This window comes from Megascapheus bottae, chromosome 13 (assembly GCF_031878675.1).
Source record: "Megascapheus bottae isolate mThoBot1 chromosome 13, mThoBot2.hap1, whole genome shotgun sequence".
Lineage (NCBI taxonomy): Eukaryota > Metazoa > Chordata > Mammalia > Rodentia > Geomyidae > Megascapheus > Megascapheus bottae.
Genome location: NC_143521.1, coordinates 37,779,844 through 37,796,567, shown reverse-complemented (window position 1 = coordinate 37,796,567; position 16,724 = coordinate 37,779,844). Strand labels below are relative to the sequence as shown.

Genomic DNA, 16,724 nt, shown 5'->3' with positions numbered 1-16,724 from the left:
CAACCAACACAGACACATAGTGCACTCATTCCATTACTGGATAAAAACCCAAAATTGGGCTGGGAGTATGGCCTACTGGTAGAGTGCTTGTCTATCATGCACAAAGCCCTGGGTTCAATTTCTTGGTACCACATACCCAGAAAAAGCTGTGGCTCAAGTGGTAGGGCGCTAGCCTTGAGAAGACAAAGGACAGTGCCCAGGCCCCGAGTTCAAGCCCCAGGGCTGGCAATAGTAATAATCATAAAATTTAAAAACCAAAATAATATAAAGCAAGATTAATAGTACCCAAATGGAAACTCAAATGACCACAAGTGGAAAAATGGATTCATAAACTGTGGCATATGCATACACTGGATTAATCAGCCTTAAAAAGCAGTGAACATTTTAGGAGACATTTTGCTAAGTGAAGTAAGCTATTTACAAAAGGACAAATGTATTATCCGAAGAGTAAAATTCAGAGACATGAATCAAAATGGTGGTTGCCAGGGGCCTGAGAAGGGAGAGGGGAAGAGGAAGTAATTAATTTATGGGTACAGAGTCTCAATTTGGGAAAGCGAACCATTTTGGAGATAAGTGAGGTGATGGCTGTACAGCAGTGTGAATGCACATAATACCACTGAACTGAACACCTGAAAACAAATCAAATAACCCACTCTATTCCAGGCATGGCTTTACCGCCTCCAACGCAAATTGGGGAAACTGAGCAGGTTAATATCTGGAATGCAAACAGGAAGGAATATATATTTTCAAGGGAAATGGAAATGAGATCAGGAAAAGTTTCTATTTTCTTCTGCTTTATGTAGCTTTTTCTACTCCCAACCCCCAGTCCTAGGGCTTGAATTCAGGGCCTAAGCACTGTCCTTGAGCTTTCTAAAGGTTAACACTCTACCACTTGAGCCACAGCACCATTTTCAGCTTTTTTTTTCCCCCCCTCTACATATGTGGTACTGAGGAATCAAACCTGGGTCTTTGTGCATGCTAGGCAAGCACTCTACCACTAGGCCAAACTCCCAGCCCTTTATGTAGCTTTTTTTTCTTTATGTTTGCAACTTAAAGGGAAAAGACAATACAGTCAATGTGTTAGCAAGTGAGACCTTTTGATAAGTGTGAAAAATAAAAACTGTCAAAAAGTGCCTGCATTGCTCCAAGATCAAACATCATTAAACAGTTCATTCCCATTAGCCCAATGGTTACAGTTCTAGAAAGTTAATCCTCTACTATATTAACTTTTGCTAAGTAATATTTAAACATATGTATAAAAGTTAAACAAACCAATCGACAAAATAGGAGTGGAGTGGGGACGTGGCTCTAATGTGCTTAGTGTGTAAGAGGCCATGAGCTCCATCGTTAGTATCCCAACATAGGAATAAATATGCCATCACGTTAACTGTAGCAAGCAATGGATTACAAAAGTATGGGTAGTTTTATATTCTTCAAGATTTGCTAACTTTTTCTTTTTTTCTTTTTTTTTAATTGTAATTAATAAAAGGGTTACATGACATTTGCCATATAGAAGGTGCATTAATTCACATACCCTTTCACATGTCTTGGTACCCTTTACCCTCCCCCCCACAAGATTTGCTAACATTTTCTACATTTTTTCTTCTTTCTTTTTTTTTTTTTTTTTTTTAAAACTAGTCCTGGGGCTTGAACTCAGGGCCTGAGTGCTGTCCTTGGGCTTTCTCAGGGTTAGAGCCCTACCACTTGAGGCACAATACCACTTTCTGCTTTTTTCTATGCACCAAGGAATGGAACCCAGGTCTTTGTGAATGCTAGGCAGGCACTCTACCACTAAGTCAAACTCCTGGCCCCATTTTTTCTTCTTTTATTGGAAAAAAATTAAAGGGTTTGCAGCAGTGGTATTCACTAGACACTGTTAAAAGTAGACTATAGAACTTGTGGGTGGGCATGCCATGAAAAACTGGGAGAGAGTGAGGGAAGGTGTAACATTGTCCAGAGAGAGAGAGGTGGGGGGGGGGCAGGAGCATGGCCTAGTGGTAAAGTGCTTGCCTGTAATCCTGGCTACTAACATCTGAGATGTGAGGATTATAGTTTGAAGGATTGTCTTCCAAGAGAATTTTTTTTCCCCCAGTCAAAAAGAGTTTGTTGCGGGGAGAGCAAACTGCTGGCCCAAAATGAAGGGGAGTCGTAGAGACAGAGGGGACGGAAAAAGAGAAAACCCAAGAGACTCAGCCCCGATTAAGCAGTAAAAGGTGAGAAGTGGAAGTATTGCTCAAATGGTGGAGCACCAGACGTGCAAAACAAGATTAATAAGAGTGAGGAGCTCTGATTTCAAGCCCCAGGAGATGGGGGAATAGGAGAAGAGGAAAAGTAGGGAAGGAGGAGAAGGAGAGGAAGGAGAAGAGGGAAAAGGAAGAGGGAAAGGTTTCACCAGAGAAAGTGGTGCTGTGGGTCAAAGTGGTAGAGCACTAGTCTTGAGCTGAAGACCTCAGGGACAGTGCCCAGGCCCAGAGTTCAAGCCCCGGGACCAGAAAGTTAATTCTCTGAGTTCCTGAAGATTTCTATGGACTAAATCCAAAGCCCACCAGAAAGGAAATGAAAGAAAAAAAGGCAATTTGATTTTGTGATGGGGGGGCATCAGGCAGGATGGGGACAAAGCAGCCCCTCCCATCTGCACAAGGAGGCTCTGTGGCCTCCATTTTCTGGAGCTGGGTGGGAACTGGGGTAGTGTCTGGGGAGGGAGTTGCTCAACCTACAGCATGAATTGTCCTCTGGGCCCTTCCTTGAGCTCCTCTCTTGTGTGGTGGCATGTACAGCAGCAGTGTCTCCTGTCTACAGAGAAGTACATGGATGTCCATGTGGTTTCCTATTATGCCGTCCCTCATTGGGGTGTCATGAACTGGAGTGTCCATCTGACTGTTCCAGCTATCTTCTAGGAAGGAGACTGATATAGACTGGGAATGAGGATTGGCTCAAAGTCCCACATATCACACTTAGTCCCAAGCCAGCTCACCTCAGTGTGTGCCCTGCACTGAAGCCAATTGGGGTGAAATACTGGTGACTTCTCTTTAGAGGAATGTAAGCAACACAAGTTCTTCCTGTCTTTTCCTTCCTGGGGTGTTCACAAAGGTGTATAGGAGCAGTTGTTTCCTCTTAAGCCACAAAGGTGTTAGGTGTAAAAAAAAAATGTATATTGTGGTCTTGAGGTGGGTCATCATGGTGTAGAATACACAACTCAAGTTGCCACCTAAGCCCATGCCAGCTACACAGTGTCTAAGTAGAAAGTATCCTGGTTGTTGGGGAGTACCCATTATTTTCTTACTTAGTACGTAGAAAAGAAAAAACTTTCAGGAGGCATACTTACCCAAAACTAACAATTCAACTGATCTGGTTCCTTGCAAGAGGTGAAACAGGTTAGGAAGGGATTTTTTCAGGCAGCTTGCTTGGGACTTCTCCACTCAAGTTTTTGAGTGTTCTTTGCAGTAAATACTAAAGGATTAAAAAAGAAAAAGAAAATAAGGAAATGCTACAAAATGTTTCTCCTTTCAATACACATTTCACATATGCATTAGAAATTGGGGAGACACTCTTTAGAAAATAAACCATCAGCCAGGCACTGGTGGCTCATGCTGGTAATCCTAGCCCTGAGGAGGCTGAGATGTGAGGACTGTGGTGCAAAGCCAACCCAGGCACCAAAGTCCATGAAACTCTTACCTCCAATTAACCACAAGAAAACCAGAAGTGGCACTGTGGCTCAAGCGATAGAGTGCTAGCCTTGAGCTGAAGAGCTCAGGGACAGTGCTCAGGCCCAGAGTTCAAACCCTACTAATGGCAAAACAAACAAACAACTCGTCAACTGTAAACCCTTTGGTACATCACCTTTATAATGATTTGAAAAAAAAATTGGGGGGGGGGTGAGGGAAGTGGGAGAAAAACATGGGAAGGGGAAACAATGTTCAAGAAGTAATGTAAACTGGGTGCGGTGGCTCACGCCTGTAAACCTAGCTACTCAGGAGGCTGAAATCTGAAGATCAAGGTTCAAAGCCAACCTGGGTACAAAAGGACCTGAGACTCTTATCTCCAATTAACCTCTAGAAAATGGGAAGTGGGACTTGGCTCAAGCGGTCGGGCGGTAGCCTTGAGCTGAAGAGCTCAGGGACAGTGCCCAGGCCCAGGGGTATGGTGGTATCCTTGAGCTGAAGAGCTTAGGAACAGTGCCCAGGCTGAGCTCAAGCCCCATGACCCCCCCCCCCACAAAAAGTAATGTGCCTACTATCTGATGAATGTAACTGTAACCTCCCTATACATCACCCCAAAATAAAAGTTTTTTTTTAAATATAAATGCATGGTCAAGACACTTTTGAGAATGTTTTATTGCAGGAAGACTCCTATAAAGAATACTACTTAAATAAGCCATCAGAGGCTTACATCTACAATCTTAGCTACTCAGGAAAACAAAAACAAAAACTTGAGATTCTAGAATAATTGAAAAATCATGGCTATGAAAGATACTCAAATGAAGAGGATTTAACGTTGTGAAAGCAGCACGACCTTGTCCACTGGAAGACGAGAGTTTTAATTCTAACTCAGCCATGCCTTATTTCATGTGCTTGGGAAATCAGTTCACTTGTCTAAACTGCCAGTTTTATCCTTCCTTCTCAAAGAAAGGAGTTGTTTTCCAGTAGTTACAGAATGGGCCGGATACTGGTGGGTCATATCTGTGACCCACTACTCGGGAGGCTGAGATCTGAAGATCCTGGTCTAAAGCCAGACCAGGCAGGAAACTCTGGGAGTCTCTTATCTCTAATTAATCATCAGAAAACTGGAAGTGGTGCTTCTGCTCAAGGTGGTAGAGGGTTAGCCTTGGCTGAGGAACTTAGGGATAGGGCCCAGGCCCAGAGTTCAAACCCCACAACCAACACACACACACACACACACACACACACTTGTAAGGCAGTTAATTCCTGGAGAAACATGGTTTCCAGAGATGAACTGGTCTTACTGCTTTGGATAAGCCCTGCATCTACTCCCTGTCCTGTGAAACTGCATACTGCTCACGACATCATGGAGTCTTTCTGAGATTCCAATGGGAAGACTTTTGAAGATCCCAGAAGGAAAAGCTACAACAAGCAGAATGGTCTGAATTTTTTGGAGGGAAGTGGACTTGAACTCTGGGCCTGGGCACTGTCCCAGAGCTCTTCAGATTGAGGCTACTGCCCTATCCCGTGAACCACAGTGCCACTTCCAGTTTTCTGGTGGCTTATTGGAGATGAGTCTCAAGGACCGCAATCCTCAGATCTCAGCCTCCTGAGTAGCTAGGATTACAGGCATGAGCCACCAGTGCCCAGCTAACAGTCTATTTTTGCAGCAAGAATGAAGAATACCGCACTTAGAAGCATCTTGTGAGCTGCCAGCCACAGTTCCTGGCTGGCCAGAGGTGGCCTCCTCCCTGCCTGGCTTTCCCCGTCATTCCTGATCACCAGTCAATCCGGTTCTCACTGGAGGCCAATTTGGTCAGATCGCCATCTTCCCCAATTCTCTCCACTCCCTTCCTACTGTCTTAGAATAGTCAGCATTCTCCCCCCCACCCTTTTCTTTTCTTTCCCTTCTCCTTGGGGGTTGAATTCAGGGCTAGTGCTACTACTTGAGCCACAGCTATGCACCTACGCACTTGGCTTTTTGGTGGTTGACTGGAAATAATCTCAAGGGCTTTTTTTTTTTTAAACTAGGGTTGGCCTTGAATCAGGATCATTATATCTCAGCCTCTTAGCTAGAATTACAAACATGAGCCACCTGTGCCCGGCTCAGCCTGAAACTTCACATAGGGGACCATGCCTGAAGCCCCCCAAATTATGTTCCTAAAATACCATATAATTCCACCCAGCGCTCATCCTTACAGAGGGGTTAAGCCACACAAAACCACCATTATTGAGGGACACATGTGGCAGAAAGCTGGCAGCTTCACACAGCTCTGTTGCACAACTCTAACCTGAATATCTTAAGCCTGATCCTAGCCCATGCAGTAGGTGCATTGTGTAACTAAGGAGAAGTGTTGAAGGCCCACCACTGACTTTTGTCAGTTGCGGGACTTGAACTCTGGTCCTGGGCATTGTCCCTAAGCTCTTCAGCTCAAGGTTACCACTCTATCCCTTGAGCCACAGTGCCACTTCTGGTTTTCTGGTGGTTAATTGGAGATAAGAGTCTCATGGGCTTTAGTGTTGGGGCTGTCTTTGAACCTCAATCCTCAGATCTCAGCCTCCTGTGTAGCTAGGATTACAGGCGTGAGCCACCGTGCCTGGCCTGGCACTGACTTTTTATGTTGTCATTGGGAGTTTAAATCATATTTTCATTCAAAAGCTCTATTACATGTCATAGGAACAAAGAAACAATGAAAAATCATTTCTGGCATTTATAATGTATAGCAGGGCGAGAATTGAGCTCACTTGTAAGGTATCATTTATGAATTTTTTTTTTTTAAAAAAAAGCTCCAACTGCTAGTCTGCATGAAAACAATTTTCAAAGAAAAGCCAGACTGCTTAGATTTATTTCCTTGAATAGCCTCTGTCATGTAACAGAAATTCAGCTAAGAAAGAGGATTGAAAGGAATGGAGACTGAAGAAGGGATTTTAAAGTCTGCTTCCCTCTCTTTTCCGAAGAAATGAAGCCTGAAGTATTTTCATCTTACCCTATCCCACTGTATAGTTTCTGAGTCCGGCCTGAAATAAACTGAGCAAGGTCCAAGCGTAGCCAAGTTGAGGTGGCACATGGACTGGGCTAAGCTAAGACCATCAGTAGCATTAATAATGGAAGAGTAAACAGTCCTTGAGTGCTTGCTGTATACCTGGAACAGTACAAAGAACTGACTTCATCAGCTATACTAACTATACCCCATGAAGCAAATCCCGGGGGTCTACTCAGTCTGGAGCTCGTGGAACTGAGGCACAGCAAGGTTGCTCAACTGCTAAATTCTGTACTGAATGTGAGGACGGCTCCGAATCCAATCACTGCTGAGTACCACACGGGGAAAGTGGAAAATTCAAATGTGTGGCTATGAGAAAATAACAAGGGGCCTAGTGGTAGAGTCCTTGCCTAGCATGCTTGAAGCCCTAGGTTCGATTCCTCAGTACCATATAAACAAAAAAGGCCAGAAGTGGTGTTGTGTCTCAAGTAGGAGAACACTCACCTTAACTGAGAGAGACAGAGAGAGAGAGAGACAGAGAGACAAAGACAGAGACTGCTACAGTTCAGATCTGAAATGTCCCCACAAGGCCTGGTCCCCAGCTGTAGCCCCCCTCGAGGGTGGAATCTATAAGAGGTGGAGCCTCGGAAGAGGTCTTAAGTCATCAAAGGCCTGCCCTGAGAAGGACAGAGTGGCTCTGCCCCTACCATGCAGTGCTCCCTCACCACAGGCTCAAAGCAGTGAGCCTAACTAATCTGCTCCTCTTGCTAAGTGGATTGGCTCAGGTGTGTCTGTTACAGCAGGAGAAAGCGAACTCGTCACACACATGACCTTCTAGATACATTTGCTGACTCTATGAGGAAGCAGAACTATCTAGCAAATCAGGAATCGTCAAGATCCACTATCTAACAATTGTTTCCAAGAACCCCAAGGACACAATTTTAAATAATCAGGATATTCTCAAACTAGAATAAAACTGAAGACAGGAGTTTAAGTTTGAGGGTGAACAGCACAATATGTCAGACATTCATAAGTATCACAAGCTCAGAAATGCCTGATTTGGGGGTTGGGATGGGTGGCTCAAGGGTACAGCATCAAATGAAAACCAATAAAAGGAGAAAAAAAAACACCCCAGTATTCTAACTTGTTCCTTAGGTTATTTGTTATTATTTTTTGAGTGTATGCCAGTACTGGGGTTTGAACTCAGGGTCTAGGTACTGTCCCTTAGTTTTCATGTTCAAGTGGTGCTCTACCACTTGAGCCACAGCTTTTTGATGGTTAGTTGGAGCTAAGAGTCTAAATTTTTGAAATTTCATGAAATAAATAATTTTACTTCCCACTGCTTGATCCATAAGACAGTGCTTTCTTGTTAAAATTTAACAAAATTGTGTTTTTCAATAGCTAAACAAACCAAAAACACCCATCCAAAAATTCACACCATGCAAACACTATTTTTAAAATAGTCACACAGCACTGAATCTTTTTTTTTTTTTGGCCAGTCCTGGGCTTGAGCTCAAGGCCTGAGCACTGTCCTTGGACTTTCTCAAGGCTAGAGCTCTACCACTTGAGCCTCAGCACCACTTCTGGCTTTTTTCTATATATGTGGTACCGAGGGATTGAACCCGGGTCTTCGTGCATGCTGGGCAAGCACTCTACCACTAGGCCAAACTCCGGGTCCCAGCACTGAATCTTTTTGTGTGCTTCACAGGTGGTAGTTAGGAGATTTCCCTTTCCAACCCCCTCCCTCATGTACTGCCATTTGACCCTTTTTATAATATGCACCTTGTACCAGTGAAACCTAAGACACCAGGCTGGTTACTGATTAAACCCTGGTGCCGAAAGGTGGTTTGGACAAATGATTCCATTCCCTGTCCAGCCCAGCCGTGTGCACAAGGGGAAGGGAGCAGTCATCAGAGCTGTGAAATTCTGTCGGGTAGGCAGAATTAAACTACAAATTGCAGCAATTCGTGCCTGACCTCTGATCTGTGAGGTTAGTGGAGACCTTTGAACTGCAGCTTGGAATTGAGAAATAGCCTCTAGTTGTTCAGGAAAAGATGGTTAGCTAGAAATCTCCGAAGCCAGGCAAATAGCTACCACTAACTGCATCCATCCCAGAGCCAGAGTCTCCCCAGTGTGAATGGAAGGAAGGGACAGACACCAGTGACCCCAATTTCAGGAACAGAGGTTGAAGAATCCCAAGCAGAAAAATCTCAGGATGAAAATATTTTTCAATGACTGGTGCGACAATAATAAAAAGGAAGATGAGATACTGTAATTAAAAAGACTGATCATTAGATATATTAGTACTGTGTGCATTAAAATCCTTCTTTACAAATTAGACAAAACTGAATTAAAAACAAAATAGAAATTTGTTTACCATCTCATTTGGTATATTTAGAAAAATGTATTCTCTAATCTGTTATAAATGCAATAAATGTATTCTAATGTCTTCTAAAATATAAGCATATTTTAAATCACTTTTGAAAAACATAATCAGCTATGTTTTTCTTCAATCCTAAATTTATCTTCCAATACTAATAATATAGTTCATTAGTAAGAATAATAATAAGCACAGGCCAATTCTGTGAGCTAATAAATAAGCATAATAATTCTATGATTCTCTTACATAAATTGTATTAGCATTAGTTCATGCTAAAAAGAGTTTTGGGGCAAGCAGATTTTTCTTTTCTGATTTGCTCTTACTTAGAATGCTATCCAACTACTTTCATTTCTATGAAACATTCTACTCCTTGAATCCTTTCAGTCAATAATAGAACAAAACACATAAAATACAGCTAAACTATTATATTGAATGAAAACTAACTTTTCTAGTCTTTAAAGAACACAACAGTTAAATAATTTTATTTTCCCAAATATAATTAACTATTAGCTTTGAAAGAATGATTTAGATGAGTTTCCTTGGATTGGAACCTTCTCCAAGCTGTGTTAATATCATTTACTTTTATATACTAATGATAGTAATGTTAATTTTTCATTTCTAATCATCACATTTTCTTTAAAGTCTGGCTAGGAAATGACTTTGGAAAACAAATAAGGATATTACTGATCATTTTTGTTTTTAAGTTCAGAATTTAAATAGCTAACTTTAAATTTACAACAACAACAAAAAGATCCTTGTGATAAATCTAGGTTTTCAGGGTATAAAACAAAGCTGAAAGATGGAAGTGATTACTTGAAAAGTCTGTTCCTCATGGCAGAATTTATAAGTTCTCTCCCCCTCACTGCCCCTGTCCAATTTACAAAACAAAAGAGATCACTATTTGTTTGACCTGATCCAAATTGCTTTAACCAAACACAATCACCTCCTCCACTCTTCAAATGAAATAAGTAAGGCTTCCCCTACCTTTCCAGTCTTGAGACCTGGACGCCACAGGCTTAAAGGAACAACAGCCTAGCTTAGGCAACCTTTGCTCCTGAGCCCGGATCTGGGATCAGCGCAACCCTGTCATATATGGCACCTTTCTCCTCATTGGTCAATGGGCTTGGGCAATTTACATGCCTTGGGAATCATTTGCTAAGAACACCTAGAATTAGCTCCAGTAGATGGTTCAGAAAGAGGGGAATGGCTCAACACAATATGAAAATTCACAGTGACAGACGGAATTGAAGAGCCAAGAAGACAAAAGCTCTAACATTTCAAGGGAAGGAAATTTAACTCAAATATTTTATTCAAACTACAATAATGACCAAAAGAAAAACAATAATATATATGTCTGTAACCTTAGCTTCTCAGGAGGCTAAGATCTGAGGATTGGGGTTCAAAGCCAGCCCAGGCAGAAATCTATGAGTTTCTTATCTCCAATTAACCACCAGAAAAGCCAAAGTAAAGCTGTGGTTTAAATGGTAGCAGAAAAAATAAAACAAAAAAAAAAACACTTCCGGGCTTGCTTTCCTTTACCTCTTGTTCACTGTATCTGGAGTAGGTAACTTGAATTGAGCCCCTTCATCTTTTTTTTTCCATTATTATCAACATAGGATGTTCATGAATCTGATAGAAAAAGATACATAGGGGCTGGGAGTTTGGCTTAGTGATCGAGTGCTTGCTAGCATGCATGAAGACCTAGGTTCGATTCCTCAGTACCACATGCATAGAAAGCCAGAAGTGGTGCTGTGGCTCAAGTGGTAGAGCTCTAGACTTGAGTAAAAAGCCCAAGGACAGTGCTCAGGCCCTGAGCCCAAGCCCAGCATTGGTGAACACACACGTGAGACAGAGGGGCGGGGGTAAAAATTACAAACAAACTAAACTTTAATTTATTTTAGTTATTATCAATTTGGAACTGGAAATAGACACTGGCAAAACATGCTTTATGGCAATAAAAAAAAGTCTGTACATAACAATGGACCAGAAAAGTCTGGTGCACTTAAGCTAAGTAAAAATACACCTGTAAGCAGATAAGAGGTAGAACTTCATTGTAAATCTCTCTGAAGATGGAGTTTGTCATAAAACAAGGCAGAAAGAAGATTCTGAGAAAGATCGTGAAAGTCAAGTGGTATCTAGTGCCTTCTGCATAAGATGAAAATAGCTCCACAGAGCCAGGGGTGACTCAAGTGGTACAGCATCCATCTAGCAAGCTGAAGGTCTTGAGTTTAAGTCCCAATACAACCTATCAATAACAATAAAAGCCTCAGCAACTTATAAGGAAACAAATACCTACAGCTCTTCTAAAATAATTTTCAGACTAGAGAATGTACCTTAGTGGTAGAGTGAATGCTTATTTTTCTCAGGGCCTGGGGTTTAATCTTAGCACAGGCCTCCAAAATCAAAGCTGTGACCCCAGGATTCCCCTTAGTAATTATTGTGCTATTGTTTATCTTATTCAAATATATAAACTGGGATTGGAAGTGAAAAGGCCAGAAGCATAAGCAAGCTTTCAATCCATTCAGCTAGCTGTATTTTTTTTTTTTTTTTTTTGCCAGTCATGGGCTTGAGCTCAGGGCTTGAGCACTGTCCTTGGACTTTCTCAAGGCTAGGGCTCTACCACTTGAGCCTCAGCACCACTTCCAGCTTTTTGCTATGTATGTGGGGTACCGAGGAATCAAACCCGGGTCTTCGTGCATGCTAGGTAAGCACTCTACCACTAGGCCAAACTCCCAGCCCCGCTAGCTGTATTTTATAAAAGACACTTTTATTGTGCTTAGATAAAATAATCTAAAGCTATCAATAATGACTATAAAATATTGGTGATTTAATAAAAGGTCAAAATCCAAAGCAAGCCTAAGATTATAATTATGTTAAATATTACATGCGAGTTGACTACTTGATTCTAATTGAAGGAAAGCCACACACACACACACACACACACACACACACACACACACACACACAACTTAGTTACTAAAACAATGCTGTTTTTATTGTATTTTATTTTGTTTTGTTTTTTTAAAACAATCCACTTTTTTGTGGCTTCTTGGCCTTTTGGCTAAGATCAAGTGTAGAGGAAAAAATCCTGCCAATTTTAAACAAATCTGAATTCCTCTTAACCTCAAATGGGACCTAAAAATCTGTTTCTATGTTAGAGTGCTTGAGTATAGTATATAAGAAAAAAAATTCTTGGGGGGAGGGAAATGGGGACAAAAACATGAGAAGGGGTATCAATGTGTGAGAAGTAATGTACCTACTACCTGGTGAATGTAACTGTAACCCCTCTGTATATTACCCGACAATAAAAAAAATAAAATTAAGAAAAAGGAAAAAACTATGCATTTATAGCTGTTTTCAGCATTAAAAATCACAGAGTAGGCTGCGAGTTTGGCTTAGTGGTAGAGTGCTTGCCTAGCATGCACGAAGACCTGGGTTCTATTCCTTGGTACCACATACATAGAAAAAAAGCCAGAAATGGTGCTGAGGCTCAAGTGGTAGAGCTCTAGCCTTGAGAAAGTCCAAGGACAGTGCTCAGGCCCTGAGCTCAAGCCCAGAACTGGCAAAAAAAGAAAAAAAAATCAGAGTAACTTGGGGCTTCTAAGTTTGTTGAGAAACAAGAGAGACTTAAACAAAGAAACTTGCTGAAATGATTTTGGGGGGAGGGGAGAGTGTGCAGGAGAGTATGATGGAAGGGTGTGATTGATTGGGGTGCCTTGTATGCATGTGTGGAATGTTACCCTGGAATCCTCCTTGTATAACTAATGTATGCTAGTTAAAAACAAAAATAAAAACTTCTGGGCTGGGAATGTGGCTTAGTGGCAGAGTGCTTGCCTACCATGCATGAAGCCCTGGGTTTGATTCCTCAGTACCACAGAAACAGAGAAAGTGGGAAGTGGTGCTCAAGTGGTAGAGTGCTCACCTTGAGCAAAAGAAGCTCAGGGACAGTGCTCAAGCCCTGAGTTCAAGCACCAGGACTGGCAAACAACAATAACAACAACAACAACAACAACAAGTCTTGCTGAAATCACTGACAATGCAAGACTACAGTATAGGAAGAAATTCTTGGTGTACATATGTTTACACATGAAAAGGTATCCAACACTGGCAATGAAATCATTTAACAGGCTATCAATAACTGTCCACGAAATTAACTACCCAGCATTGGAATAGCGATGAGGTACAGCAAGATCTACCATCTGCACACCTTCCACAGGCTTTTTCCCCTCAGTTAATTTCCCAGATATCCCATAATAGTATTAACAGGCACCAAGACAAAAAGAATTAAATATTGACCATGCCTGTAGCTAGAATGAAAGATTAATTTCATAATCTGACATTAGCCAGTCTAAAGGCTGGCTGAAGTGTGACTCAAGCAATAGAATGCCAGAAGAGCCAACAAGTAAATGTGAGTTCAAATCCGAGTACTTCCTCCCAGTACAATGCCCCCCCAAGAAAATCCTAGGGGAAATGGACTAAGATGTGTCTCCATTACATGCTACTAATCACCTTTGGAAAGAGATAAATAAGTTAATGTCAAATAATCAGAGCCAATAGAACACGGGGAGAAATAACGTCCATTGCTATCTAGTACACAGTCCGGGTGAAGGGGAGCCCCTGATGTGTTGGAGAACAGTTTTTAGGAACCTTCTGGAAGAGATACAATTAGCCTGTATTCTTATTTGCAATTATATTAAATTAGACACAGGCAACCACAACCTCTAGTTTCAAAATACTTGTTTGTCTATATATTTGTTCAAAACGGTAACTTTCCTGAAAAACGTTCCTATTTTTAAAAACTACTAAGAAATATGATGTATAATGTGTCTGTGCATATATACACATGTGTGTATATCATTGACCAGAAAAGTGAATTACATCTGGATCTTGACAAACCAGTAAACTATTAAATATATTAAGTCCAAAATATTGTGACAAAATACTTCTTTTTAGATTCTATTATTAAACTTAATTGCCTGTTCAGCCTATTTTTACCTCCCTTTCTCAAAAAGGCTTTTAATTTTTGAGACAATGAAAGAAATATTCTCAAGACATTATAAATGTGTGAGATTAGGCAGGTCCTTAGTAGCTCACGCCTGTAATCTTGGTACTTAGAAGACAGAGATACAGAGATAGGAATGTCACAGTTTGAAACCAGCCTGGGAAAAATAAAAGTTAGCAAGATTGTCCCGCAAGGAACAAGCTGGAAATGGCAAGATAGGAGGAGCACAGTCCAAGTCTGGCACTAACAAAAATGTGAGTCCCCATCTGGAAAGTAACTATAGCGAAAAGGGCTGGAGGCAAGACCCAACTGGCATGGCACTTGTCTATCAAGCGTGAAGTCCAGAGTTCAAAAGCCCTCTAACCGCTCTCCCCCAAAGGAACAGAAATTATGCCAAAAAAAACCCCCCAAAAACCTGCAAAACCAATCCTAAAACTTTAGCTGCTCTGTACCTACCTACATTGTTATGGTGGATAAAGAGCAACATAAAACATTAATAGACACAACCCTTCACACAATCACCATCTCCAAGACTATCTAAACAAATCCTGGTTTTCTTTTGTAGCTCTCCCCAAGAATTATCTAGAAAACAAAGGTTCCATATCTTGGAATCCACCTCCCTCTGCATAACCTGACTGCTAATCTAGCATTGCTTCCTTTCTTTTCTCTCCTTTTTTCCTTTCTGGTAGTGCTGGAAATTGAACTCAGTCCTCAGATTTGCTAGGCTGGTGCTGTACCGCCTGCACTGTACGGTCCTTCTTTGTTACATAATTGGTGATTGTTTTGATACTTGCAATCAGACTTGCAAAATGGCTAAGCAGAAACCGGTTGTAGTGTACTTAGTCCTATGAAAAATGAAATCCAAAGCCAGGTGCTGTGATCTTTCTTAGCTATTCTGGAGGCTGCGATCTGAGGATCGTGATTTGAAGCCTGCCCGGCAGAAAAGTCCCTTTTAACCACTCAAAAGTCCAATTAACCGCTCAAAAACTGAAAAGTGGAGCTATGGCTCTGGGTTCAATCTCCAAAACATACACACACACACACACACACACACACACACACACGTACACACACACGTACACACATGCACACACAAAAGTGAAAGTCCGGTGGTCAACTTTGTTTTGGCTGCTATTTGCAACAAGTTGATAATTCCTTATAAAGCACACTCAGAGAATTTCCTTCCCCTGCTCAGTACCACAGAAACTCACCAACTTAATCACTCCACAACTATTAATGACAAAAACTCCAAAGTGCTGGTAGAATATTTTTGACTTGCAACCTAGAGCCATAAATCATGTAGACAGAGGTGAGATTGGAATTTATCACAATTGTGTAGGCTCACATAGGAATTTTGTTGTTGTTCATGAAAATTCCTATCCCTAGGACAAATCATGTTAAGTGAAATAAGCCAAGCTCAGAGAAACAAATGCTGCATTTTTCTCATATGCATTAGCTAAATCTAAAATACCCTGGGACATGATAAATGGTACAGGACTGTAGGAATTCACACAAAGGGCAGCTAAAGAGAATACCCTTTTAGGGGAGGAACTCGAAGGCACAATGCTTATGTGCCTCTGGTCATATAAAATCATATTTATCTGCAAAATTCATGGCAATATTTACTAATGGCACATGAAAGGAATGCTAAGATGAGTCACAGATTTAGCTGGAAGTTTCAAGATCTTTTCCTTAATGTAGGATCTTTAGAAGAACTGGGGTGAGAGTTGGGGAATAGTAGATCAGATTGAGAAACACTGGTTTATGGATCCTGTCCATTGAGACATTCAAGTAAGTAGAAAAGATTTCCCATGTGGCTAGCACTGACCACAGCACACTGCGTCCTGTTCAACTATGAAAGCGTTTATGGCATGTCTGCGTACATACACTGCTTGATCAACAAGTCAATGCAATTGCAATCCATCTCAAGTTGTCTGACCATCTCTGTTACTATCTTCTGTGGTGTCTAGATAACCTTGATCCATGCCCACTGCTTAGGATTTATTTTTGGGTTCCCCAAACCTATGCAGTACTCACTGAAGAAGAAAGGACCTAGGATTGGATTCCAATAGCTTCTGAAACCTGTACTCTCTACTCTCACAGCAGGGAAATCTGCTACAAGTCATCTTAAGATGGTCAAGGGTATCTATTTGCTTATTTATTCATTTATGGACTTAACCTATTTGAGACAGGAGTCGAGGCTGGCATGTGTGGGTGTGGGTGTGTCACTAGGGCTTGAATTCGGGTCCTGGGCACTGTCCTTAGCATGGCAACTGCACTATCACTTGAGCCACCACTCCCACATCCAGCTTTTAGGAGGTTAAACTGTTGGTAATGGTCGCATAGACTTTCCTACCCAAGCTGGCCTTCAACCAAGATCCTCAGGTCTCAGCCTCCTGAGTAACTGGGATTTCATATATGGGCCCTGGTGCCTAGCTAATGGTGCCTTTTGCACAAAAGTTACAGCCATTTTTTGGCTAAAAGGTGACAATGAAATTGCATGTATCATTGAGAAATCTCTCAGAAATGTCAGTTAGGCATCTACACAGCAGACTAATTCTTTAGAAGCACAGTAAGAGAACAGATCACAAGCATAGAACCTCACATCAGGGAGCTTCTGATACTGGCTTCCTTGGTGATTCAGAGAAGGGCACTGCTTCTCTTGTATTGAAGAGAACTGGTGTAGGGAGTCACCAATTAGA

At 41.5% G+C, this 16,724-nt stretch overlaps 1 protein-coding gene across 7 annotated transcripts in view; it reads right to left on the bottom strand.

Moving 5' to 3' along the window:
- Rbm47 (RNA binding motif protein 47) overlaps positions 1-16,724 on the bottom strand; it is a 125,098-nt gene that overhangs the window by 23,961 nt on the left and 84,413 nt on the right. For all 7 annotated transcript variants that reach the window (XM_090343685.1, XM_090343684.1, XM_090343689.1 and 4 more), the window contains one exon: positions 3,326-3,450. The gene's annotated coding sequence lies outside the window, so the exon portion shown is untranslated. The remainder of the gene's footprint in view (positions 1-3,325; positions 3,451-16,724) is intronic.